This window comes from Grus americana, chromosome 5, assembly GCF_028858705.1.
Source record: "Grus americana isolate bGruAme1 chromosome 5, bGruAme1.mat, whole genome shotgun sequence".
Taxonomy (NCBI): domain Eukaryota; kingdom Metazoa; phylum Chordata; class Aves; order Gruiformes; family Gruidae; genus Grus; species Grus americana.
In genome coordinates this window covers 41,982,610-42,001,614 of record NC_072856.1, presented here as the reverse complement: position 1 = coordinate 42,001,614, position 19,005 = coordinate 41,982,610, and the positions used below count along the sequence as shown (strand labels likewise).

The 19,005-nt window shown below is 38.1% G+C and overlaps 1 protein-coding gene across 6 annotated transcripts in view; it reads right to left on the bottom strand.

Moving 5' to 3' along the window:
* The window catches only part of NPAS3 (neuronal PAS domain protein 3), a 631,693-nt gene that overhangs the window by 189,688 nt on the left and 423,000 nt on the right, over positions 1-19,005 (bottom strand). The window lies entirely within an intron of this gene.

Here is a 19,005-nt window from a genome sequence, read left to right as displayed (position 1 = left end):
AAATTGAGCAAAATGTTCTGATTTCTGTGAGAGTGGTTTTAATTTGGATCTTTAAGACGATTCCTTTATATTCTGTCTACATTTTAACAAACAGCATATGAGTATATTCCAAAGTTCAAGGACTTACTGTCATGCTTACATCTGCCATATATTGTATAAAATTTATCTCATTTGCATAACATAAGAAATATACAAAAAATAAAATGTACTTCAATTTTTTACAGGAAGAAATAAATAAGGAAAACAAATAACCTTACAATCAAATGGTACATAAGAAGATCCCCCCCAATCCCCCAGAATCAAAGCAGCACATTTCCACTTCCAAAAACTGAAAAAGAGAAAATAAAATCCTACCATCACTCAAACCACCATGGACCTCAATAATTTGTTAATTAATTGAGGATTACACACACACGCGCGCGCACACACACACACACACCATTTTCCTTTTGTGAGACAACAAACAAAGCCAATCAGCAGATTACTGTCAAATATGTTTACAGCTTAGGTCTATAGAAATGTTATGAATTTCATCCCTTTGGTGTAAAACTCTAGATTAGATTTTATTTTGACAGGTTCAAGTCTTTGGATGTGGTTTCCATTGCAACTGCAAAAATCAAAATACAACTACACAGATTAATGCATACCTTTTGAAACATGAGTGCAGTTAATAAACAAAGGACTATATTCTAAACTGACACACGGAGTAAATCACTGCACATCAAGATGGAAATATACCTCTAGGAATAAGAGCAAATCTTCAGTAGGAAGAAACTGCCTTTCATACACTATATGTGCCTTCACTTTTATGCTTTTTGTGAGGCTGATTACTGGCAAACAAACATTCACTATTGCCAAAGTAAAATCACAAAATTCCAGAAATTAGAAATGCTAAAACAACTCAGAAAATAAGAAACACCCTAAATGCTGGGATGAGCAAGAAACAATCCCAAAAAATCCCATCCCAAATATCTCCTTGGGATAAAGGCATGTGTAAAGTAGAAATATAACTGTAGCATTTGAGAGAATAAACCTGGTTTTGGAAGAAAAAATGAGAGATGCACACAAATTTGATGGAGATATATGATGACAAAGTCATGATTTCACTCCTTTTCAAATACAGAACAGTGATTTCTGAGGGTTTTTAATTTTTTTTATTCTTCTGCTTCTTGATTAATTTCTAACACGCTGCTGGTCAGAAGCTGTCTTTGGCAAGTGTTCACCCCTCTCTGATGTAGTAGGTGGTGGAATTAGTTCAAAAATCTGTGTTTTCTAAAAAAGAATAAACCACATATTGGAAAACAAACCCTCACTAAAGACACTGCATTAAAGAAAGACTCTAATTTATATTTATGAATTAATAAAAATGTAAATCTGCATAGATTTCCTTCATGTAAAAACATTTATATTATGCAAGCCATTTATGGCCTCTTATAAATCATCATCATTTCTTTTCAAATGATTAACATCAGTTCCTTGAATTTTAACATCAATAACAGGTGGAAAATTTGGAACTATGAAGTTCAAACTTAGATCCATACAAGGACAATCAAAACCTTTACATATTTGATCTCCCCTACTATGTACCACTTCTTTTGCTGCTACCCACTTTCCCCACCACAGAAAGATCAGAAGAGTAAATCTTTAAACGTCTTGGTTTAAGTTTTCATGATGCGCTGTCCCATGTTCCTTTGAGGAAATTGGTTTAATCCTCTGTTAGAAGTAAAACTGAGAACTGTCACCCTGATTCCCTGGCCACCTATATATGTTGTTGCTAGAACGCCATTCTCCACAAGCAACAATAAATTGCCACACTGAATCAGACTAACAGCCTATGTGCAGTGGCTGGTTTTCCTGGCTGTGACAGTGTGTACCTAGATGCTTCAGAACAGTGTGTGCAATATCCATAGTGGTTATGTGGGTAATGACAAGCCTACTAGAAGTTTCTTTCTAACCTCAGATTGTTACTAGTTGGCATGACAATATCTGATCTTCCTCACAATTATTTTTTATAACTAGTGTGCTCAAGACTTTTTTTTTTTTTTTTTAAATCCAGTTATGTTCTTGGCTCAACCATATCTTGAGGAAAGAAGTTTCACAGGTTATTTGTGTATCATACAAAAACAACATTCCTCTTCTCAGCTTTTTACACATCCAGGCTTTTAGTGTGGTCTCCTTGCTCTTTTACTCAAGAGTTACATACAGTTGGAGCACATTTATGATCTGTTCTGTTTAGTACACTGCATTACTGTGTAATTATCTGGCATATCTGGATAGAGTTTTGTAAGAACAGCAAAATATAATTGTCTGAGTCACTGATGGCTTTCCTGCTTCTTTTCTATGCATCATCTTATTTAGGAATTCAGGCTTTTTAGTGAAACAAAAGTATGAAGAAAGCTTTTAGTACTGATTAGGCAGAAATGTTTTCCTCAGTGTCATTTTGGAATTGGCTTAAACCAGTTTTGCTGGAAAAATATAAATAAATAAAACTATCTCTGGTCGACACAACCGTACAAAGAAATTTCGACCTTCATGGCTAAAGTCTGGAAAGTCATCAGCAACTAGGAAGAGTGTTAAAGTGAGAAGTGTTATACATCCTAAACACTTGCTACTTTTTCATGCCATTGACTCTGATTTTCTGTTTTCAGTTAAATGGTTTTAATTCTTTACCTTTTTCTTCTCTTTCTTTCTGGGAGACTATTCCTTACTTTTGCCTCCTAGTTTTACAAGGGAGGTACTAAAGAGGCACCACTGATGGACTGGCAGGGCCAATGCAGCACACCCGCAACTCCTTTGACTTCTGGCGTGATTAGTCAGTTCCCGTGCCATAAAATTAGTTCATTATGCCAAATGAGACTACTAAGTCATGGTCAGTCCTTCTTTCTCCATTTCCTTTCCCTTCTCCCTGAAGTTACGTTTGGGTACAAATACTGACCGAATTCAGCATTTTGTTCAATAGAGCAAAATCAGAAAGTTTATTTAATTATATTTTGAAAAAGCCACTGATTAATAGCTAATGGAACAGCTACCTACTCTATGCCCAAAATACAAAGACATTAGAACAAAGGCCCCAAGTACCAACTCGAGTCCTAATACCTAAGAAAAATTACAATAAAAATAGAGGGAGAAATAGCCACGTTCCAATGCAAGGCAGCTCCTCCAACCAGTATGAAAGGGCTGAGATGGACCACTTTTGTGACAATGTTGTTGTTCCTTATACAGGTCAAACAGTAGTTCTGAAGGACTGTCTCATTCGTTATTCATCGGTATTATTTATGAATATTTATTATTTAAGTAATGCGTGTTGAAATTTTTCAATTTTTCATAAAGCGTATGTCCTTTGTGCATGCCAAGACAGCAGCAGCCTTCAGAGAAGGTGGCAGGCAACATAACAAAGGTTATGTTATATACTGAAGAAGAGTATGTGATACCATTGTATACTACCTATTTACAAACAATTTTTGTTTTAATGAGAAACCTCTGGAAGTATTGTTCATATTACTTATGTGTAACTAAGGACACAATAAATGTGAGAAGGGTACTGGGTTTAGTAAGCGTTCAAATCTCTCTTTTAAAATGAGCACCACAGTGTAATTTCCAGCCAGAATTTCTGAACAGTTTCACTGTAGTTCAAAGGCAGATAGGATTCCTGTTTCAGATGTTCCACAGTTATCATCAACTACAATATAGAAATAGGGCTTGCAAAGGTAACTGCTTTTTCATAAAACATCCTATTTTCATTGAAGCAAAGGCCATGAATATAAAGGGAGAGCCTCTTCTGTTAGGAAAATATTCTTGAGTTAATTTCTTTTTTATTTTTGTAAATTAAGTTGACTGTCAGAAACTCAGTCCTATCCCATCTAGTGTAGCAGCTGCAAAAGGGTCAGGGTGACCCCAAATGCCAGTTTTGAGGACAATCCAATTTAAGGAAGACCGCCAACTTCTTGTTTAAACCTATACTTACTGGTTTTATGCAAAATGTGATTAAAGCTGAAGTTCCCTAGTACTTTTGATTTCAGAAAATCATTATGTATTATGCTGTTTCAATCACCACAGGCTACTTTTTAATTTTTTTTTTTTTAAACTGCCCCACTGTTTTCAACAGGCACCAATTAAGATTCTGGGGTCAAAGGGTTAATTACATCTTCTTACCCACTATGTAGAATTTTCTGATTATTAACCAAGGTTGGATTAAGATGAAAAAGAACCGACACAAATGTTAATGCTTGCCCCTCCTCGAGAAGATTTATCGTAATACCATGCTGAAATCTATATGCTTTCTTCAAAGCTGTTAGAGAATGAAATCTTAGAGAAAACACTAAAATAAATGCTTTAGAGACATACAAGTATCTGATTTATTGAGCCAGTTTTCTTATTCCTGAAAACTGTTCTAAACTAGCCAGACAGGACTGATGTAAGATTTCCTTTGTTACATATGAGCAAGGCAATGTGGTAGACACGAAGGAAGTGAGACTCAGATGTAAAAGTCACTAGCTACAGCACCTTTGAATAATAATGCCAATAATTATAATTTACGTCCTCTGACATCAGAATAATATGAAAATGTAAAGCACAGGTTTTTAACCCAAAATACTAAGTGCCTCTTACAGTATGTGTAGAATAGTGAGGTTATTTCCTCTCAGGATATGAAACCCACTGTACCACTTTGACCGACTATGTGCTAATGTATAATGCATCGTACTAAATGGATTTATATTTGTCAGAGGAATTTTGTCCCAGACATTTTTGCATATTCCCACTACAGGCAAATTTAATTCACTGGAGTCTTACTACAGTGTCCTTCTGGAGAATATCCTCATATTTCATACTATCCATGAAGTCCCTAATTCTTTCTAGTGTATTCCGATGCTGCAAAAAACCCTGTTACCCTGACCTAAACTCCAGTTAGAGTGAAGAATTACCAGTAGGCTAGGTTATTTTAATGACAGATTATTTTAAACTAAGCCTTCACCATCTGTTCCACCCCCTAATTATGAATGCAAAAAGAACATATTTCACAATTACATCAGTAAAAAGTAAGATATACATGATTTAAATGCATGCATGTGTTCTTTGTCCAATGCAGCATGCATCTGTGATGTTTTTCTCATCATTCAGGCTCTGATCAGGAGCTAGGGGCTGGGGAAGGGAATACTCCCCCTGATAAAACAGATTAATTGATATACTAAACTTTTTCCTGGCAAACAGATCATCTTAATTAGAATTTTTCACTGTTATGACATAATGATATTATAAATGGAGCTGAGCATTAATTTGAGGACAAAGCCTGTCACCAATTAGACATACAACATTCAATATCAGCAAAAATATTTTACTGTCTTTTTAAAAGAAAGGCAGCATTGGATGCAACTGACATTTACAAGAGCAAATAGTTCCTCTCTTATAATAAACGTATTATTGCACAATTCATTTATTGTGTTACAGCATGGCTTAAAAAACATGATTTACTAAAGAAAGCAACAAAAAAGTAAGTTTCATTTCAACATGGCAACCACTCTTGGATGCGGGTTTAAAATGAAATAAAAGGCATAAACGGTGGCCAACAGAAATCTGATTCAAAACCTCAGTGCCCATCTACTGTGCTCTCACTATTAAGATATCAGAGTAATATCCTCCAGCAACACCAACAAACATACAATAGCACAACTACTTAGGTGGAAAATCTGACCTTGGGCTTTCACAATTAAGTACGAGACATATGGAGTATTATTCCTGGAAATGGGATTTTACGTGGGATGTATTTGATACACATGAATAAAAATGAGCAACTAAAGTTTGATTATCTACTGATGTACAAAAACCTCCAGAAGCTTTATTCCTCCTCTTCAGCCTTTTTAATGCCTTGCAGAAAGCAAAACAAAACAAAAATCCAAATAAAATAAAAAGGCATAGGACTTATTGATGTGTTCCTTGGGCTACAAGCTTTTTACCACTGAGTAAAAATCCAAAACATCAAACACATAGAAAACCCTGTTTTCAACTCTCATACCACTGCCATTTTTTCAATCACAGTCCACCATAATGGTTATATGGCTACATGACCATAGACTCCTTGTGAATTAATGACACATATTTGGCAACAAAGCAACATGTATTTGGCACCAAAACAACTACAGTAAAAAAAATGAGGTAAAAGAACAAGCCCAAAGGATGTGGTTAGAATGGACTTTGATGCCAGCTTCCTAATTTGTCATCTTCGTGCTCTTTGCTCGTGTGGTCAGGATGCAATTTATGACAATAAGAAGTGCCAAAAAATAAATGTGTCCATAATAAGGAGGTCTGCTTTACAGCTCGAAGCCAAGAAATCAAGGAGGAAGAGTAAACTTTACTGATTCCCTTGATGCATCTTTTGCCAGACTTACAGAAAAAGTATGTATGCAACAAAAACTTGCAGGGGCAGATTTACTACTTGATTAGAAAAAACAGATTTTGTTCCAGATCAGAACCACTGAGATAGCGGAAGATATACAGGAGAAAAGTTTAGAGGGAAGAGTAATGTTTAAAGGCAGCAGTCAGGTTCTTAAGGTGTACTCCTAGGTTTATTCACTGATAATAGATTGACAAGTATCAGAGATGAGCCTAAGAATCACAGAAAGATTACAAATCTCTAAGAGATGGGAGTTCAAGAAAAAAATCAAAGATTAAGAGTTTGGCAAGTTTTTGGATACAAAAGCAATAAATTATTTTTAGGGATCTCTGCCTGGTAGATAGCAATTTAATTTTTTTCTAGAAGGCCATTCTATATTGCTACAAAATCCCAAACCATCCTGACTGCATAGCGGAAACTGCACCATGAAAGCTGTTAGATTTGCTGAAAAGTTGGCGTCGCAGTAGGGGAAAAAAAATATCCTTGGGTTATATTGCAATGCTATTAAAAGAGAGAAATAGTGAGGCTTACTAATGTGAAAAAAAAAAAACAAACCAAAGTCCAGGACAGACAGCTTGCACTTATTCTGCACCCAGTTTATCACAGGATAATTTTTTTTTGTCGAAACCCCTTCATATAACATGCAGACAACTGTATCAATGCCAAGATACAGATAAGAACAACAAAACTGAGTTACATGATAGAAGCCAGATGATCTTTAATTATCTCCACAAAATTTTTTAGTCAAATACTTGTACTGTTTTGCTATATCCTCTATATCTGCTCATTATTACGCTTCTGTTTGATTAACTGATCTAAATTTCTGGGCTGAACTGCTGAAATACTTCATGCAGGTTTTCATGTAGAAGACACACTGATGCGCATTGAGGGAATTAAACTACTTGTTAGAAGTGGCCTGACACCCATGACAGTGTTAGCATTGCTGAAGTCAGCTGGCTGCACAGGTTATTTTAACTTACGTGTTACGCTTCCATGGCATTAAGATTTTAACTGTCTGATGACCTGCTACAGCTTGAAGGTTTCAGATTGTTTTTCAGTGATGGTGAGGAGGCAATCTTTCTTGAGTAAAATATTTTAGGTGATGAGTAGTATCCATTAACAAGAAATAGGAAGTATGAGTTTACTTTCTTTGCTTCTTTTGGAACAAGTGGAAAACGGTAAGTGATACAGTAATCTTTTACATGACATACAGACAATTTCATAGTATTTTTATTGCAAGAAGATATTCAATAAACTGTACATTCCTTGTGTCCATATCAGTGGTTTCCAGTCTGTGGTCTTCCATCTGACTGATTTCAGCCTGAACTATTCAAACTGAAAACTGAACTATTCAACAGTCTGGACAATCTGAACTATTCATTCTGAACAATGTCAACCTGAACTGTTTGAAGGGCCTGTGAAAGGTAACTGAGAAAAGTAAGCTTACTGTCAATAGACTTAAATTAACCACCCACTATTTAAACCACCACTGGTACACACACACACACGCACAGAAAAAAAGGGTTAAAAACTGCTGTTCTCATTAACAAATGCTATTTTTCATTGTCCATTCTTCTGCATAACTGATTCATTACTAAAAAAACCCACTTTTTATATTAGTACATGCGGTCAATGGCTTGATGCCCAAGTGGAGAACGGTGACAAGTGGCATCCCTCAGGGGTCGGTATTGGGACCAGCACTGTTTAACATCTTTGTCGGCGACATGGACAGTGGGATCGAGCACACCCTCAGCAAGTTTGCCGACAACACCAAGCTGTGTGGTGTGGTCGACACGCTGGAGGGAAGGGATGCCATCCAGAAGGGACCTTGACAGCTGTGAGAGGTGGGCCTGTGGGAACCTCATGAATTTCAACAAGGCCAAGTGCAAGGTCCTGCACATGGATCAGGGCAATCCCAAGCGCAGCTATAGGCTGGGCAAGGAATGGATGGAGAGCAGCCCTGAGGAGAAGGACTTGGAGGTGTTGGTGGATGATAAGCTCAACACGACCCAGCAGTGTGCGCTTGCAGCCCAGAAAGCCAACCATATTCTGGGCTGCATCAAAAGAAGCGTGACCAGCAGGTCGAGGGAGGTGATTCTGCCCCTCTGCTCTGCTCTTGTGAGACCCCACGTGCAGTACTGCATCCAGCTCTGGGGTCTCCAGTACAAGAGAGACAGGGACCTGTTGGAGAGAGTCCAGAGGAGGGCCGTGAAGCTGATCAGAGGGCTGGAGCACCTCTGCTATGAGGACAGGCTGAGAGAGTTGGGATTGTTCAGCCTGGAGAAAAGAAGGCTCCAGGGAGACCTTAGAGCAGCCTTCCAGTACCTGAAGGGGCCTACAGGAAAGCTGGGGAGGGACTGTTCATCAGGGCGTGTAGTGACAGGACAAGGGGTAATGGGTTTAAACTAAAAGAGGGTCGATTTAGATTAGATTGTAGAAAGAAATTATTTACCGTGAGGGTGGTGAGGCACTGGAACAGGTTGCCCAGAGAGGTTGTGGAGGCCCCATCCCTGGAAGTGCTGAAGGCCAGGTTGGATGGGGCTTTGGGCAACCTGGTCTAGTGGAGGGTGTCCCTGCCTGTAGCAGGGGGGTTGGAACTAGATGGTCTTTGAGGTCCCTTCCAACCGAAACCATTCTATGATTCTATGATTCTAAGATTCTATACTAAACACTGTTGAAAACCTCTGAAGTTAAAATCTTACTAGGCAGAATATTTACACTCTGTCTTTGTTATTCTCTTTTCTGAGAGGACTATATGTATTAGTGTAAAGAAAAAAGGAGAAAAAGGGCTCCTGAGGGAGGGATTCAACACTGTCGCACTTAATTAAAATTCAATTTTGTGGGAGTTGTGTATTAAAGCACTGACCTTTCATCTTTATGATGCCAATTCCTGATGAGCTCCTACCCTTCAATTATATAGGATTCCCAGTGTTGGTTGCAGACTGTTTGGACAGCAGATTGTGATGCCAATAACTGCATCCATCTAATACAATCAACTATATCTATTTAGGATGAGACTTATACAGAGATTACATTATATATCTCTTACTCTGAGAATGTAATCACTTTGGGTCAGGATTAAGTGTACACCTGGCTGTGGACTGGCTTTGCTTTGGATACACAGGATTTGAATATCTGAATATATATATATATATATATGAATATATATATAGTGGTTTCTGCCCTTTGGTGGTACAAATATTCCAATCATATATGCATTTGTGCACCAAGAGGTGCTGCCTCAAGTAAAGGACTAGACACTGTATGCACCTGCATAATGTTTACTACCACGAGTGCCAAAACTGAAAGAGTAAGGTGACCCAGGAGCAGGAGCTACAATAAATAGTGAGAGTGGGCAGAATGAGGGCTGAGTCCCCAGACCTGCACCTCACACCACACAGCAAGAGATTGCGGGAACCTGATCTGACTACAATGCTGTGCAGGTAGAAGCACCTACATGAGCACAACTGATCGTGGGAGCAATAAGTATTGTTGTGAATGTTATTGTTTCCACAGCTTGCAATTTTAAAGCCTTTTGTGTTATGTATGAATATTTCAGTTTATGTAAGCTCCATTCAAATTGATCTTATATTCATTGTATATCTGCATGTTTGTTTAGCTTTTCTTTCAATCTATACAATCTGACACTATATGAAAGGAAACAGATAAAGGTATCTAAATGTCTGTTGTCCAAAAAAACTAGGTGAAAAAATTACAGGGAAGAATTTGTGATATAGAGTTAATTGCACTCTTAAAAATAACACCTGCATTCAGCAGGTACTTGGATGCTCTGGTGATTGATCCTGACAATTGGCTTGCTAGAATTAGACCTCTAGCCCAGAACTGAGTACATGTGTTCTCACTTGCATCACACAATTTCATACATATGAAGCAGAGAGGCTGTGCTCAAGGAAGAACAGGATGAGGGGCTTATGTTTAGCATGTTTAATCTATTAGATGGCAATACAGACAACCAAAATAGACTTGAATGAGAAACTGAGTTGAGTTCTTTGCCTAGCATATAATTCTGATTTATACTCTTCTTGAAAGAAGAACATGTTGAGAATATTTTATAGACAATGGAATATAGAGATAATAAGAACACAGAATATTAAGAACAAATCCAAAGTCCATTCAATCCAGTGCCATTTCTAACCGTAACCCTTAGCAGACACATGGTAAAAAATAAAAACTCTTATCTTCAGCCTCTTATCCCATGTAATAATGGAAAGAAGACAGAACCTGGTCCTAATCAGCTGGGAATTCCTCCAGCTGTCATTAATCCTTGTACTAATGCAGGACAGCAGTTTGCTATACCAATTCTTTCTCCACCTATGGGAGTGTGGAACATTTCCACAGATGTCCACTCTGAAGTCTTCTAGGATCCATATGCAGCTAGACTAAATTAAACCAGCTGTTTGCTTTTCCAGTAAAGATCAGTACATAAAAGCCTCCAGAACTCTTACTGCCACTTGACTCCTCAGTCCTGTGACCCTTGAAACAAGAAGAATCTGTACTGGCATGAACAGAACCTGCTAGTTACTAGAAGTTAGGTTTATAGAGGTGTGAGGTGATTCCACCCCTCTACTCTACTCTCCCACCTGCAGTACTGTGTCCAGCTCTGGAGTCCCCAGTACAGGAGAGACATGGACCTGTTGGAGAGAGTCCAGAGGAGGGCCATGAAGCTGATCAGAGGGCTGGAGCACCTCTCCTGTGAAGACAGGCTGAGAGAGTTGGGGTTGTTCAGCCTGGAGAAAAGAAGGCTCCAGGGAGACCTTAGAGCAGCCTTCCAGTACCTGAAGGGGCCTACAGGAAAGCTGGGGAGGGACTGTTCATCAGGGCGTGTAGTGACAGGACAAGGGGTAATTGGCTTAAACTAAAAGAGGGTCGATTTAGATTAGATGTTAGAAAGAAATTCTTTACCGTGAGGATGGTGAGGCACTGGAATAGGTTGCCCAGAGAAGTTGCGAATGCCCCCTCCCTGGAAGTGCTGAAGGCCAGGTTGGATGGGGCTTTGGGCAACCTGGTCTAGTGGAGGGTGTCCCTGCCTGTAGCAGGGGGGTTGGAACTAGATGGTCTTTGAGGTCCCTTCCAACCCAAACCATTCTATAATTATATATATAGATTAAAAAAACACAAGCAAACAAAAAAAACCCCACCACCCACAAAACTATAGCCCTTTGAGGTCTGGATTGTGAAGTGGTTCTTCCAACTTTGAAATTAGTTTCCTCTACTCTGCATGTCTTTGTTCTACTAACAGCATTCCAATTCATGGCTAGTTTTTGCTAGATTTGACAGCACGCAGAGGTCTCAGAGAAATTCCTACAGGTTTGGTGAGAACAGACTGATAATGGAGACAAGACGCTCTGAGAGCCTTTGCAGCAGTAAAAGCTGGACTATGAGTTCCTATGGTATTAGACATCACAAACCAGAGACTTTACAAATGCCACGAGCATTTAAAAAGCCTCAGCTAGGTTGTCTTAGACACAAAAGTCAACAGGAGACAAGATGGAAATCCACAGAAAACTATGCTGTGCTATTCTGGTACCCATAGAAGAACTGGTTTCCGTTCACTCATCCATGCAGTTAAGAACAGGGAACACAGGAGTACTGTGAATATGTGGGACTAACAGAAAAACAAACTATGAACTTCCCGAAACAAGTTAGAGACTTCATTAATACTAGAAATATTGCAAAATCTTCCCCTGAAGTAATTATCCACTACATCTGCATTCTGTACAGTAAAATTGGTATCTCCATGCTGGGTTGTAGTACTTTCTTCAAGGGTTTTGAGGTTACAGTGTTTCACTCCAGAAGTACATTTCACACAAAAGTGGGGAATGCACGTTTATGTGAAAATCAGTTATCCTGACAGAATTGGAGGTCTGGTCCTGAATGATTTCAGGAAATCAACTCAGTTTGCCACTACAAAACACCATTGCTATGTTGACCTTCCACTTTGGTTTCACAGCTGGAATATGAGACCAGATGAGGAGACAGCATGTAGCTCTGCCATCAACAGGACTCTAATCTCACCCTAGGCTGTGAGGAAATACTGCATTTCTCCCTCCCTCCCTTGCTTTCTTCCTTTTTTTTTTTTTTCTTTCCCTGAGCTCACCTCTAATGCCTGTGTAGGTAAAGATAAGTATGGATTTTGCTGTTTACCAGCTCATTGCATAAATTCAAGCATATCAACAGCACAGAGCAGCTCTTTCAGTGAAAAAGGTTTATATTCTTTTTTAAATACAAGCTAATATATTATAGTGGCACCTCTGACTGCTGTGATAATTAAGGGCCTGTTTGTATTTCCATAATAAAATCCTATTTTCAAGGGTGGGGAAGGGTGAGTGGCTTATGATTTGTCCCTAACAAATGGACACACATGAAACACAAGGTTTCAACCAAGAATATGGTTTTTTTCCTTTTAAAGGCAGTTTCACAGTAACCATGTGAAAATGTTCCTCTGTATTTTTACCACAGGGTTTCAGTGTGCAGCCACACTATCATGACATGCCCTTAAGGGGTCCCCTGGAGCAGCTGCAGCATAAAGTATCAATAACCTGCTCATCAAAGGGTGCTCAAGATTTCCTTGACACTGCAGAGTGCAGTAGCTGACGGTTGTGCCAATAATCCACACACCACACTATCTAAAGAGGCCCAAATAAGTCTTGACACCACCAACCTTAATGCTATTTATTGCACATGTCAACAATCTATATGTTGTATCCTGTGTCCCAAGTAGGAACTGACATGATTGCTCCACACTGTTACTATCCTTTTCACTCCAATTTGTAACAGACCTGAAGGTTAAAGTCTCTCCCTAAGATGACCGTGGTAAAACTACCTTCAATTGAACTGATGAAAGAAAACTCCTCCTCTTGCCAAATGTTAGCACCATTTTCTTGTTATTCAGAACCACCCAGAGAAAAACAAGGAGGCACTTCTAATTTCTTCTATGATGCTTTAAACACGCAGTGTGAGTGCAGCATCCCAGCTTTCCCTGGTTCCACTGTGATATTTTTCTTCTTTCTGCTCCATTAAAAAGTCACATGCATCTGCAATTGTCTCCTGCCTTGAGCAATGTCTTCTTCAAGAGCCTAAGGAATACCTTACATGTTTGTTCAGCTGTCTAAATCGCAGGCAGTTGTCGTCAGTTATCTAGGCATCTTTACCATGCAGTTCTGAATTCCTGCTCCTGCTACCTGGAGGTCCTGTAATGTTGCATTTTGACACCATCTCTTCTCCCTGATGTAGCGTACTTTCAAGTCTTACTTGTGGCGCATCAATGAAAGACCTTCTAGTGCAAGTTTAACTTCAACATTTTTGTAAAAAAATAAAATACAAACCAGTATTTCCTCAAACATCCTCTTATTTTTCCCAGCAGCTTCTTTTTTTCTGTGTCTCTTTCCCTTTCCTTAAATCACTGGAGATCTACCTTGAGCCAGAATTAAATAGAATCATAGAATTGTAGAATGGTTTGGGTTGGAAAGGACCTTTAAAGGTCATCTAAATCCAACCCTCCTGCAATGAGCAGGGACATCTTCAACTAGATCAGGTTGCTCAAAGCCCCATCCAACCTGACCATGAATGTTTCCAGGGTTGGGACATCTACCACCTCTCTGGGCAACCTGCTCCAGTGTTTCACCACTCTCATTGTAAAAAATTTCTTCCTTATATCTAGTCTGAATCTACCCTCTTTTAGTTTAAAACCATTACTCCTTGTCCTAATCAAATAGGCAACTAGAGGTCGTCAGTGCTTTTTATGCTGCTGAGTGAACGTCTTTCCAGTTCAGATTCTGTTCTGTTACCATGCCCAAATGAACATGCTGCCTGACACACAACAGAGAAAGCAGCATAGATAGATTTCTGCATGTAAATTTGCCATTTTAATTGGCAGAAACCCTTCCAACTTAAAATAAATAAATTTAAGTGGTCATGCTTTAACGAGTTCCGACATTTATCTGAATTTCTTCAATCTGTTTTCAGTCACTATAGTGAAAAAGAAATGGTGTCTTATCAGTCCTTCCCTGATTCTGGTTTGAAACCAGATGGGAAAGAGCAGAAGCACACACACACAAAATAACTACAACAGAAATATAACCAAATGTTTTCCACATCTGAGAAGACTGTTTGAGTTCTGACTAGAGTTTAAAATCTAAACAGTATTTTCAGCCTAGTACTATCCTTACAAGGATTATAATTCAATTTGCCAGAGATGATTTCCTACAGTACTTAAGACTGTTTTTATTCTAAATTACATTTTTAATAGAAAATAAACTCATCAGAGTGCTTAGAAATTCAGAATGCTTTTTGACCCTAAAAGATGGGCATTCATGGTGTATGAATCTTTAAAGCATCCTTGTTTGAAACTGCCATATATCTTGCCATATATTTCTAGCAAAACGTTGTTGGAATAAAATTCTTCTTCACAAGCTTCCTGTGCCATTTCCCAATCCTGCGCTGAAGTCACTATGCCACCCACTGATACCACAAACCAGTACTAAAATTATTTATGAAAAATCATATAATACAACAAATGTAGAACTGGAATTTCCAATTAGAAACGCACAAGAAAAACGAAAAAGTCTGACAAAACCAGTTTTGGAAAGTAAATAGAATGTACATACTACAGCTATTTGAAATTAGTGTCCCAAATTTAAATATCAAATTCTGCCGACAGCTGACTCCTAAAGCTCTTACTGATGCCCAAACTATCTCCTTCTGAGGAATCTCACCCTTTTGACACCAAAACTTAATTCAGTGCAGAATTATTGTTTGCTAAACTACTCTCTAATAGTAATCTGAAACCAAACCAAACCAAAAATCTGATAACTGATAAATTTCCTATTGCCTTTATTCCAAATAAAAGAGGCTTCAGATACCTTTGTGATAATGTTCATTAAGATGTTCAGATAGATCTATAGATAGTCTACAGGCCTCAAAGTTAAAATAGATTAGATAAAACCACAGAGTACAGGTTAAAATCACTGTGGATGGCAGATCCATTGCACACAGATTGGAAAGCATTCCTAGAATCTGTGAAGGTAAACCAAAAGATTTTTGTTATTGCTAAGAAAGAGAGAAATTCAAGCTGCATAAACATTGTAAAAGTAATGATTTGATTCGGAAAGCTACAGACAAGAATTTAAATGCACAGAACAAAAAGAAATCCCAGAATTTAGGCTGAAACTTTATAATGAACAGGGAATTTCCAGAGACTAACTACTGATACATACTACAGACATGCTGGATTTGGAGCAAATCCGTATAAATCTATCAATATTTTGCGGTTCACATAGAAACTTATACTACTGTCTATGACCTACAATAATTATAGTCTACACATTACAAGTAGTAATATTTCAAAAATCACAATTATCCAACTACTTAAAAGCTCTTTCCTATTGCATACTAAAATGTTATGCTTCTCATACAAATGCTATCACAGCATAAACTGCTCTTGCAAATATTACAGCTTTAAATAGCATTTACTATTTGTAAATGCTTGTTGAACACAGCAGGTGGCAAAATGATTTAGCATCATGAACAAATACATATGGTTGCTTGAGCCCAAATTTTAGAGCAGATAAACCTATCTTCCGGTCCTTCATTTAATGGACTAGAAACGAGCAAAAAGGCAACTAAACCATTGTACATGTTCTGGCAACTCACTGCTTCAAGTGAACTTTCTCATATGAAGTACTGTGCTTAAAATAACATAAAAGCAGATCACAGGTCTCACATACTCATTGAATGGCTCATCTGCAACATTTCCTCTTACAGTTTGCAAGTAGGATTGTGCACTATGGAAAAAAAATGCAAAGGTAAAAGCAAGAGCACAGTGTTATGTAGTCTAAAATCAATAGACAGAGAGAGGACATTAACCAAGAGGCTAATAAAAAGATGCTGCCCTAGACAGTAACATAAAGAGCCCTGATATATTTTTCTCTTCAAAAATGCTATTCCTTATGCCAATTTTCCCTTAGCACTGCAGTAGTTTCTCTGTGTATATACACGTCATCTTACTTTTTTTGTCTTGTTCCAATTTTATGTTTGCATTTTATTTTCTCATTTCCTTCCTGCTACTCCCCTGTTTCTCTTTACTAGCTTGATGTTTACACAGACCTTTACTAGAATTGCAGGGTTTGGAGAGATCCCATTTTTTTTCTTTGTTGTAATGCCCACATTTTTTTTCCCAGAGAAAAGATGTTTAGCCAGAAAATAAAAAGCTAATACAACCTTTTGCTCATCAACAAAGTATGTCTTGTTGTAGCCAGGAATAAGTTAATAAAACAGGGAAAAAGCTTAGTGGCTTAAAGAAAAAAAAAACACCTCCTTGGGGTTATGAACGAACAATGTTGTTTTTTCTTCCCAGCGTGCAAGGATTTAATTAAGTGATAACAGTCACCTTGGGGTGGCTGCACAAGGCAATAATATCTAGGTGAAGAAAAATGCTGAAGAGAGTTGAGTACAGTCAATTTATCTTCAGAGAAGGCAATAAATGAACAAAGCATAGGTATTTGGCTGATTGTTTTGGAATGTTTCCATTACTGATAAACATCAAAATAAAAGGACAAAGATTTGGTATTTTCAGTATCTGAAATGTATTAAATACAGAAAGAAATGAAGGAATAAATCAGTGTGAGGTCATATCCTAGAGTTCTAATTGCAAATGGTTTGGTAATTATTCAAGCTAAACATAGAACAAGGGAATTTTAATGTTGACACAAAGGATAGAAATACAGCTGAGATATGTATTTATAGCAAACACAAAACACTGGATGAATTTCACTCTGGAGAAAAAAATTGGTAACTGTAGATGGAAAGAAGTAACATATATTAGACAAATATATGCAACTTCATGGCCAGCGACGCAAATTCAAGGATTTAAAAACATGTTTGTGGGAGCTCTTCAGGAAACAAGCAGCAAGCTCAATTATCCGAAAGCCTGTGCTCTGCCACTCTCATATGCAGAGAGAGACTTGTGAGAAAGAGCGACATGAAGCAGAGAGGAAAGACTACCAGGAAGAAACATTCTCCTTTACCACAAAGCTGCTAACAATTTGCTTTACATTAAGGAATACATGGGCTGTCCTTAGAGAGTTTGATGTGTGCAAAGGAGTCTGAAGGCTATGTACCCATTTCCAGTAACAGTACTCAGTCTTCCGAAAATTAACACAACTCAGAGTCCAGCTATAATAGTTGTTAGCAAGCGGCATGACTGGCCAAAGTCTCTGCCAAATGGACACAAATCATGCTTAATCTGGAAGATGGAAGAAACAGCACAAATACACTAATAATCTTGGGAATTCACCACATTCCTTTGTCCCTCTCAAGTTGGAAACTCTCGTTTTCCCTTTGATTTTGATACCTTTCCTGAATCCATCTCCAGCGGTGAGGGAATTGGTAGCTATTTCCTTGAGTTTACAACCAGGTTAAGTACTCCTCACCCACACACTTCTGCATGAAGAGGATGAAGCCTACAGACAATTGTTTTTTAACTGCGTGGGCAGATATTCTTTCAGAAAGAAGGAACAAGTCAATAATGAATGGCTCATACTGCGTCCTAAGAAAAAACATGAAATATGTGTGCGTGTGTGTGAGAGTGTGAGAGCAGACAAGTATATTGGAGTTTAAAGAGAAACATCAATTTCTGAAAAACATACGACATTTTGAATTTGAACAAAAATCTTAAAACAAATTCCACTAAGTTGCCTCATTAGGACTTCCAGTGCATGTCCAGCTACAGTATTTAAATAAACACTGCTTTTCAGGGCCCTGTAAGCAAGATCTACATTAACAATTGGTCCCACTGCAGTTACTTTCCTCCTAAAAGCAATATGCCCTTTAAAAATACTTTATGAACTACATACAGCCATTCATTTCTCACCTCAAGGAGGCTGAAGGTTTGTCAACTGCCTGTAGCTGCTGTTTGGTCTTGTTAATGTGGTACCAGCAAACACTTCTCCCAATTACAACTGCAACCTTATTGGTTCTCTCCATGAGAACACTAGGGAAAAACTTACATGAAGCTTATCCTTTTCTTCAGGTCAAGATTGGGACACATGACACTAAGACCTCTTTTTCATATGGTTCAGTAGCAGACCATCTTTTTCAGGCTGCCAATCCAGCAATTATTCTGAGCTCCACAGGGAACAAAAGGGGCATGAGCTTGGTTTGCCATAGCATTTGGACAACTGACTATCCAATACATCTTAAAAAATTTCAGTGCAAAAGCATTGTTTTTAAAATCATTTAAATCTGATCAGTAAGACTGATATTTAATCTTTCATTTTGTCTGAGCTGCAGGGCTGGTGAAAATGAATATAATTAATTGGAATTACTATTTTGAATTGCTTATGCTCTTTTAAGTCCTTTTATTTTGCACAAATTACCTCTGAGAAGTTCTAAAAATGCTACCTAAAACCCTAGTGTTAGTAGGCACTGGTCACGGTAGCCTTCTGGAAGGCTCAAAGTCTAATGTGAGAGGACTAGAAGAGCCCTTCTTCATTAGTTTGTTCCTTGAGTGAGCTGCTATTGAAATGTTTAAATGCCTTAAGTTTCCTTCATATATAACATGGTAACAGACAACACCAACGCTTCTAAATTATCCCGAG